Genomic DNA, 8293 nt, shown 5'->3' on the forward strand with positions numbered 1-8293 from the left:
TGCTATAGTTTTTCCATTGGTATTTCAAGGGCTCTTTTCAGCCTGTCTCAAAGCAGTTTGGCAGAGTAAATCTCTTACCAAGGAGATAGCAGACACAGAGAAATACTTGGTCAGAGGCGGTTAGGGGAAGGGCCACAAAGAGTTTAAAGATGTTTTTCCCAGGCTGCTACAGCCTTGGGCCCAGCTCTGCACCTTACCTCAACTCTTTCAGTCATGAAGCAAAATCCTGAAATACCGAAGCAGGACAAAATAATTTACCTTACTGGAGTGAAAAGTAAAGAGGAAATCAGTTTAGCTTATAGTCTCAAAGCCCAGATCATGGAGACCTAGTCTGCATATCTGTGAGTTTTGTAGTGAGGGCAGGAAACCCTACAGGTAGTATAACAACAATAACATTAAATTATCCAGTACTGTATAGTTGATGGGATACAGTCAGACCCCTTTTGCACTTTTTCTGACCCACCCTCCCTGCATTCCTGGCTAGAGTGTGCCAGCAGGGATAGCCTCACACCCACTGAATGGAGTAGGCTACAGGGAGGGGACTCAAACCTTACAGCTTCTGAGATAACTGGAGGCAAGTAGTGGTATCCTGTAAAGAATCCTCTTCGTTTCTGGAATAGAATTGTACAGAACCTGAGCAACTGCAGTCTGGTTTTGGTGACCAAATTCAAAGCAAAAAGTTACCAAGATGTTACAAAAACAGCCATTTGTGAGCAGCTCTGCACAGATCTCCTCATGCTGCAGGATCCCTGCACTGTGTTATCTCAGCATCCATAACCCTGCGTGGGAAGTGACTTCTTACCTACAAAACATGGTGGTTGGACTACAGGATTTTGGTGGCCTCTTCCAACCTTAATGATTATATGAAACATGGGAGATCTGCTGATAGCTGGCTGGTGAACACCTTGCCCGAGATTTACAATGTCATAACAGCACATTCAGTTCACAGTCCTGCATGTTGCCAAGCCCCTGTACGAAAGCAAGGCTGCTGGAAAGCACAACCAAATGGGATAGGAATCCTCTCACAGTTCTTTACACTGGAGGGTAATGAACCAAGCCCTTGATTTCTTCCTCATACCAATCTAAGCAGAAGAGCTGTTTATGCTAAAGTTTTGTTTATGAAGACTCACTGAATTAGACACTCCTAAGTGAGTCACTGGTTGATGAAACAAAAGGCGCTCATTGCAGGCAGCATCAAGTTCATTCAGATCTAGCTTATAACTTTTCCTTTTTTCCCAGTCCAAGGGTAGCATCAGTTTTAATAGCTCCAGCCACTCCTCAAAATCAGCCCTCCTTGACTCACCAATTACCCAGCTAGTAAAAAAAAGAAAAACATAGGACAGCAGATGAATACTGCTCGTGCTCTTTGCCAAAACACAGGACAGTGGGCTAGGCAGGCTGGCAGGCTCAGACTGCCCAAGGTGACACTTAGTATGACAATTGCCTTCCAACTACACAGAGCATAAAAGAATTTTCTTTTCTACAGCTGGTAACACAGCTGGGAGACCATCAGCAATGGCTTCTCCTCTTCCAGAAAAATACGATGTAGCAGTTCAGTGGCTCAGCCATTCTGATTCTTCTAAGTTCCACATTTCAGATTTTTTAATGATTTTCTGATACCACAGTTACCTCTTATATTGCTGCTGTATAGTTAAAGACCCAGAATGAACCAATATTGTAGAATCATAGAATCATTAAGGTTGGAAAGATCAATAAGATCTAATAATAATATTAATAAATATTATTAAATATATAAATATAATATTAATAATAATAAAAGATCAGTAAGATCTAATCCTTCAATAAGTGTCTGTGATCACTCTAGTCCATGTCACTCAGTGCCTCATCTACTCTTTTTGAGCACCTCCAGGAATAGTGACTTCAAAACGTCCCTGGGCAGCCTCTGCCAATGCCTCACCACTCTTTCTGAGATGAAGTTTTTCCTAAGACTTAACCTGAACCTTACCTTGCACAACTTAAAGCAATTACCTCTTGTCTTATTGTTGTTACCTGGGAGAAGAAGCCAAACCCCACCTTGCTACAACCTCCTATCTCTGTGGGCTCTACAGACATAAAACAACAACAGCAGCAGCTGCAACAACAACAATAATAATAATACTAATAAACACCTGTGTTCACAGTTTTTTGGAGAAGGACTAAGACTTTCCTTCAAATTTCACAGGGCACTCTCCTCATCTTATTCTCAATACTTATCCCAACCTGGATTGATGTACCTGAGTTTGTCAACTTTCTCTCACAAATAAGCAGCAGTTAGTCTTATGGTCAAGGCACACGAACAAGACCTGGGTACTTTGTTCTTCTTGAAGGGCATGAGTTAAATCAGCTCATCCTACATTTCTGCACTTATAAACTGATGTGATATTTCTCCTCTGTCCTTAAGTGGTGTGTGGGCTCAAGTCAACAGCATTTGTAAGCTGGGTGAAAAATGAAATTTGCATGGTCTTTAGAGCTACAGTTTGCTCTCTGCCTCCATCAGCTTTCCTAGAGGGCAGGGCACTGCACTGCCCACCCCACATGGAGTGAGGCCAAGGCCACCCAGAGCGAGAAGGCTGAGGGGTTATCTGGGGATCCCAGACCCAGGGACGTGGGAGAATGACAGCTGCAAATGAGAAGCACAATTGTTAAGAGGCAATGCAGTTCTGGCTTTGACCATGGTTTTCATGTTTTTGGAGAATAAGTCAGAATTTTTCACTGAATGAAACAGTTCAATTTCGGCAATAATTTCCCTTGCTTCCCCCCACCCCCCCTAATTAAATGCTTCAAAGGATTTCAACCAAAACTGCAAGCTTCTGCCTATAATTTTTCTTTCATTATTCTTTTCTTTAGGCCACTCAGAGTCCCTTTTTCCATGAGAAAAGCAAATGCTTGGCATCACTCTGGACTTTGTTTCTGTGGCAGTCCTTCTACAGCAGCGCAGTGCCAATGCTACACTTGGTTCCACTAGCATAAATCAAGAGCCCAGACAGTGTTATGGCCAAAACTCAGAAGCCTTTCATTTCTCCTCATTGCATCCCTATATTGTAGCCTGTGTAATGTATAAAGTACAACCAAACCGAACAGGACTCAAATCCTTTAACAGATGATTCGCAGAAGTTAGTAGGCCTGACACCTCCAGACTGCTTTATGATGTGAAAAGAAATAAGTTAAATGAAAAATCAAACTTTTCCAGGCTCTGGCAAAGCTGTTTGTTTATAGCATGAGACTTGGGAGGATGGCAGGGCTATTTGTAGACAGCTTGTAATAATGTTGTGTAGGTTCCCTTCCACCCTCATGCTACAGAGCTGGCTTCCAGAATTAACCACATTTTACAATGAGTCGTAGCTACAAATCAAGTTTATACACAGGAATCAATATGCTTCTGAATCAAAGATGTGTTTAATGATGCTATTAAGAAATGACTGTTTGAGTACTGGCTTTACCAGCTGAGTGAAATGGAGGTAATCAGGTCTCAGAACCATTACAGCTGGATTACATTGGGATGGATGCTTTGAACTGTCTCTTTCTGCCAGAAGTCAAGAGGACTGTTACAACTTAAGATGTGGTTTTCCCCTCCTGTTCTTACAACAGGTTGCAATGGTTCAGCTTATGATGTATTGGTGACTTGGAAAACACTGAGGTAAAAATGCATAATGCAGAAGAACAGAGAGGGCATGTCACCAATAAAATGCTTCCTATGTCACATAGGTATCTGTATAGCAAAATCAGCTATGGGGCTGATAGACCTTGGGTGCGGGGCTGCCCCAGCGCAGGGATTTTGGGAGTTCTTGCAGCTGCTTGGGATGGTGCAGTTGCTGTTAGCATTGGAAGTGACAAGTGTATAGTTAGCCACACCAGGTCTGTGGAGGTTCTTGTTTGCTGGAAATTCTGAAAAATGCCAGTTTCTACCCATTTTGAATCAAAATCAGACTTTTAAAAAATCCCCAAATTTTCATCGATCTTTCAGTTTGTGATTATCTCTGCTTATTACTTGTATGCATAGCTTTTCATGCAGTAGTGTGACTTTCCTGGGTAGAGGTTAAAGACATGCAGCGACATTTGGGATACCAAATTCAAGAACCGAGAAAGAGGCAAAAGTAGAATTCATAGAATCATAGACTCATAGACTCATAGAATTACCAAGGTTGGGAAAGACTTTCAAGATCATCCAATTCAACCATCTACCTACTGCCAAAATTTCTCCACTGTGTGCTTCCCACGTCCCTCCGTACAACATCTAAATGTTTCTTGAACACCTCCAGGGACAGTGACTCAACCACCTCTCTGAGCAGCCTGTTCCAATGTTTAACCATTCTTTTGGAGAAGAAATTTTTCCTAATATCCAACCTGAACCCTCGTACAATTTGAGGCCAATCCCACTAGTCCTGTTGCTAGTTATGTGGGAGGAGAGGCCAACCCCCACCTTGCCACAACATCCTTTCAATAGTTGTAGAGAGTGTTAAAGTCAATCCTGAACCTTTTCTTCTCCATATTAAACCATTCCAGATCCCTCAGCCACTCCTCCTAACACTTGTACTTAAGACCCCTCACCATTTCTGTTGCCCTTCTCTGGACATGCTCCACTGCCTCTGTTTGTTACACTTCCTTTTGCCTGGCTCATGGGCTCGGTTTCTCCTACTATCAGTATTTAGAGCAAGAAACCAAAGACAAGAGAATGGAACCGCTGAGGAGAGCATCCCCTGCTGCCTTTCATGGCTGTGCCAGAGCACCAAAGGGTGCAAGGACTTGGCTGGAGAGCCCATCCCTACTGCTTTTCCTTTGTTTTGTTCATACTTTCACCCGGGAGGAACCCTTAAAGGTACAAACACTGTCAAGACTCTTGAAGCAGAGTCCATGGCACCGGCAGCCGCATTTACCGGAGCATCCCTGCCACCCAGCGTCTGCTCCGCGCTATTGCCAGGCGTCCCCGGTCTGATCCATCCTGCAAAGGGATTAACCGGCGAATTGCTGGGTACTTTGGCTGGGTAGAAAGATACTCAAGGGGGAGAGACACAGCCTCTGTGGCTTCCCCAGGCACACCATCATCGAGCCATTAGGTGCAAGGGAGAGACAAACACAGCTACGTTATTCCTTCTGCCCATCGTTGTTCCTGTTCCTATATAATCACAGCTTTTGTAAGCCTCTATTCAGACGCGTCTGCACAAAGCAGGGTGGTCTCTGCTTATCAGAGGCCACAAAACCCTTACTCATGCTTTTACAGCAAACTTGAGATCTTCAGTGCAAGATGGTATTTGACCAGAGGAGAGCAAATCAAAACAGGTATTTTCCATGTTGGATCGTACTGTAGCAGGCAATTCTGTGTACATCACTTGGATGTTCTCATCTAAAAAGCTGTTGTGATCCACAAAACAGAAAAAAAGGGGAAAACACATTTACCTCAAACTTAATTTCGGTTAGCCTGAATTTTAGTGTGTTTAAGCAAGACACAGTCCTGTTTACTTTTTTCCCCAAGTCAATGGAAATAATGGAGCAGTTTATCTGACATCACATCTGTACAGCTCCAGAAGTCACACACACACACACACACACAAAAAAAAAAATTAAAAAAAAATTAAAAGAAGTATTTTCCTGGCCATATAAGCTGTACTTGAACTCTGTGTAATAGATGCAGAGCACAGGAGTGCAAGAATCACTCACTGAGAAAAAAAAAATCCTGGAAACAGCTCACATATTTTGATGGTAAATTAACAAGCCTATCAAAGCTCCTAGCTGCAATAGCCTGAAATAGCTTTAATGCAATGTGTCACCTTAGTATGGCTGAAAGCTACTGGGCAGCACAGCCAGGCTGCTGGGTTGGGGAGAGCAGATGGATGCCCCTTGGATGCGATGAGCAGACATGCAGCTGGGCACTGAACACTCCTGCTTTATTTTATCTGCAGGTGATGCCACAGAGCGCCTGGTGGCTGCCACTATCCCACCAAAAACCCGCAGCTCAACCCAGCTTCATTGTGAAAGAAATAACCCCATGGGTAACACCCTCTTGTAGAGAATGGGACAAAATACTGGCAATGTTAATGGTCTGAGAAGGTAGTAAGAACCCAAGAAGCTTTCCTGCTTGTACTACAAATGTGGCTGGCTGAGCATGTTAAGCTGAAAGAAAATTAAAGAGTTGGGGCCTTTCTAGAACAGTTTATTTTCATAGAATCATAGAATCCTCAGAGTTGCAAGGGACTTCTAAAGGTCATTTAGTCCAATTTCCCTGCAATGAACAGGGACACCACAGCTAGATCACATTGCACAGGTCCTGATCCAGCCTGGCCTTTAAAGTTTCCAGGGTTGGGGCATCTGTCACATCTCTAGTCAACCTTTTCCAGTGCCTCACCACTCTCACTGTAAAAGACTTTTTCCTAAATCTACCCTTTTTAAGCTTGAAACCATTTCCCATTGTTCTATCACCACACATCCTGCTAAAGAATATTTCCTTCTTTTCTTTAGCTCCCCTCTAGATACTGAAAGACTGCTGCCAGGTCACTTTGCACTTTGCAGGTCACTCCTCTTCTCCAGGCTGAACAGCCATCCACCAGTACTGCCAGGTCTTTTTTGTCAGGTATAGCAGAAATGCTGAGTCATGGCTTGAACCAGTGATTGAGCACCTGGTGGGAAGGCAGGGCCAACCCAAGGGAGCTCAGATGCATACAGTGCAGCTGAGTGACCAGAAGGGATGGATCCTGGCTCCACCCCTTCCCAGACCTCATTTAAGGGATGGCAGTGGTAGTGAGGGTATCCCATTTTGAGATCCCAGCCTGCCTGAGGACTTTTTAGGCCTTCTAAAGGTAAGCAGCTTCTTATTCTTGTGTCTACTGATGTTGCATCTGAGTGGATTTGCCTTGTTGTTTTGTCTTTTCTATTGCATTATGGCAGGGCTGTGGGTTTTTTCTAATTTTTGTTTTTTTTTTTTTCCCTCCCCCTAAGCCATTTTCCATTCTAGTCCTGCTGCAAAGGCTAGGCTTAGAGCCTCTGCTAGCTTATTTTTGTGTGTTTTGATGCACTGGAATAAGTCTGCTGAAGGGCCTAGAACAGTACTGCTTATGTGGAAGGGACCTGAACAGATTATCTTGCCTAACTGCTTGTGGGCTGATGGTTAAAGCATGTTACTGGGGGCACTATACAACTTACTAGGAATACTGATGTGCTTTCTCTGTGGTGGAGCTTACACCTAGATGCTGAGAATTTTGTTTGGTAGAGAATGCTGATGGGAAACATAGTACCCCAAACAAAAAGTTCTAGGGGCTTAATTAAAACACTACTGTCCTATTTTGAATTAAAAAGAAAACTAACATGGGACATCTTAACTTAAGTGTTGGCTTGGTTATAATTTCTATGCAATGAATTGCCAGGAGCGTAACCACTCATTCCTGAATAGCTGGAATGCAACTACAGCTGGCAAGAGTTTGTTCTGGTGTAATAGCTAAATAAATATATGTAGATGAAAAAGGAACAGGAGAAGCAGTAGGGACGTACATTGGTATTTTCATTATCAACCACGATGAGCATCAGCCAGAAACAGAATAACACCTCGTACTTTGTTGCTGTGATAATGCCTGGAGAGGTGGCACAGCAAGGCAAGGGACTTGGTGGCAATAAGATACCGAGACAGGACTCGGAGGACAGAGAGGCTTTTCCTCTCTTCTTGTCATGCCTCATTTTTCTTTTACAAGAAGCAGACAGGGCTCCACCAAAACACTTGCTTGTACAGCCCCAGTGCTCCGGTCTGTTTTGAAAGTATAACAGAACTGGACCCCCTCTAAGGCCTCTATGAAACACAAACATTGCTGTAATCTCCCAATTTGTTGGCTGCTACAGTGCATGGTGCACTTTGTAATCTGACAGCAAAGTGGATTTGTTTACTTAAAATTCAGTGCTGGTAGGGAAAAATGTACTGCCAGATTTACTGGAACACATACAGCCAATGAACACAGCAGAGAGGAGACCTGCTTGTTGATCTGACACCCTAATGGGCACAGCTCTGCAGGGTCCAGCCCACCTTCTGCTCACTGCCTGTAGTGCGGGGAGCAGGCAGGAGCTGCAGCCCTGGCCAGGTATGTGCCACAGCATAATGACAGCTGGCACAGACAGGCATCTACCACTCAAACTGTCACTGCAACCCCGTCCCTCCTCAGCACCCAAAAGTACTTCATCAATTTTTGAGTGTTTACTTTTCACAGAGTCCCCTGAAGAGTTATGTGGGATGAGAGAACACGTGGTTCTAGCCACTACCATGTTACAGAAAGATTTGTCTTCCTTCAGCTTCCTCCCTCCCACCTTCACCTTGGCC

This window comes from Meleagris gallopavo, chromosome 5 (assembly GCF_905368555.1).
Source record: "Meleagris gallopavo chromosome 5, MGAL_WU_HG_1.1, whole genome shotgun sequence".
Lineage (NCBI taxonomy): Eukaryota > Metazoa > Chordata > Aves > Galliformes > Phasianidae > Meleagris > Meleagris gallopavo.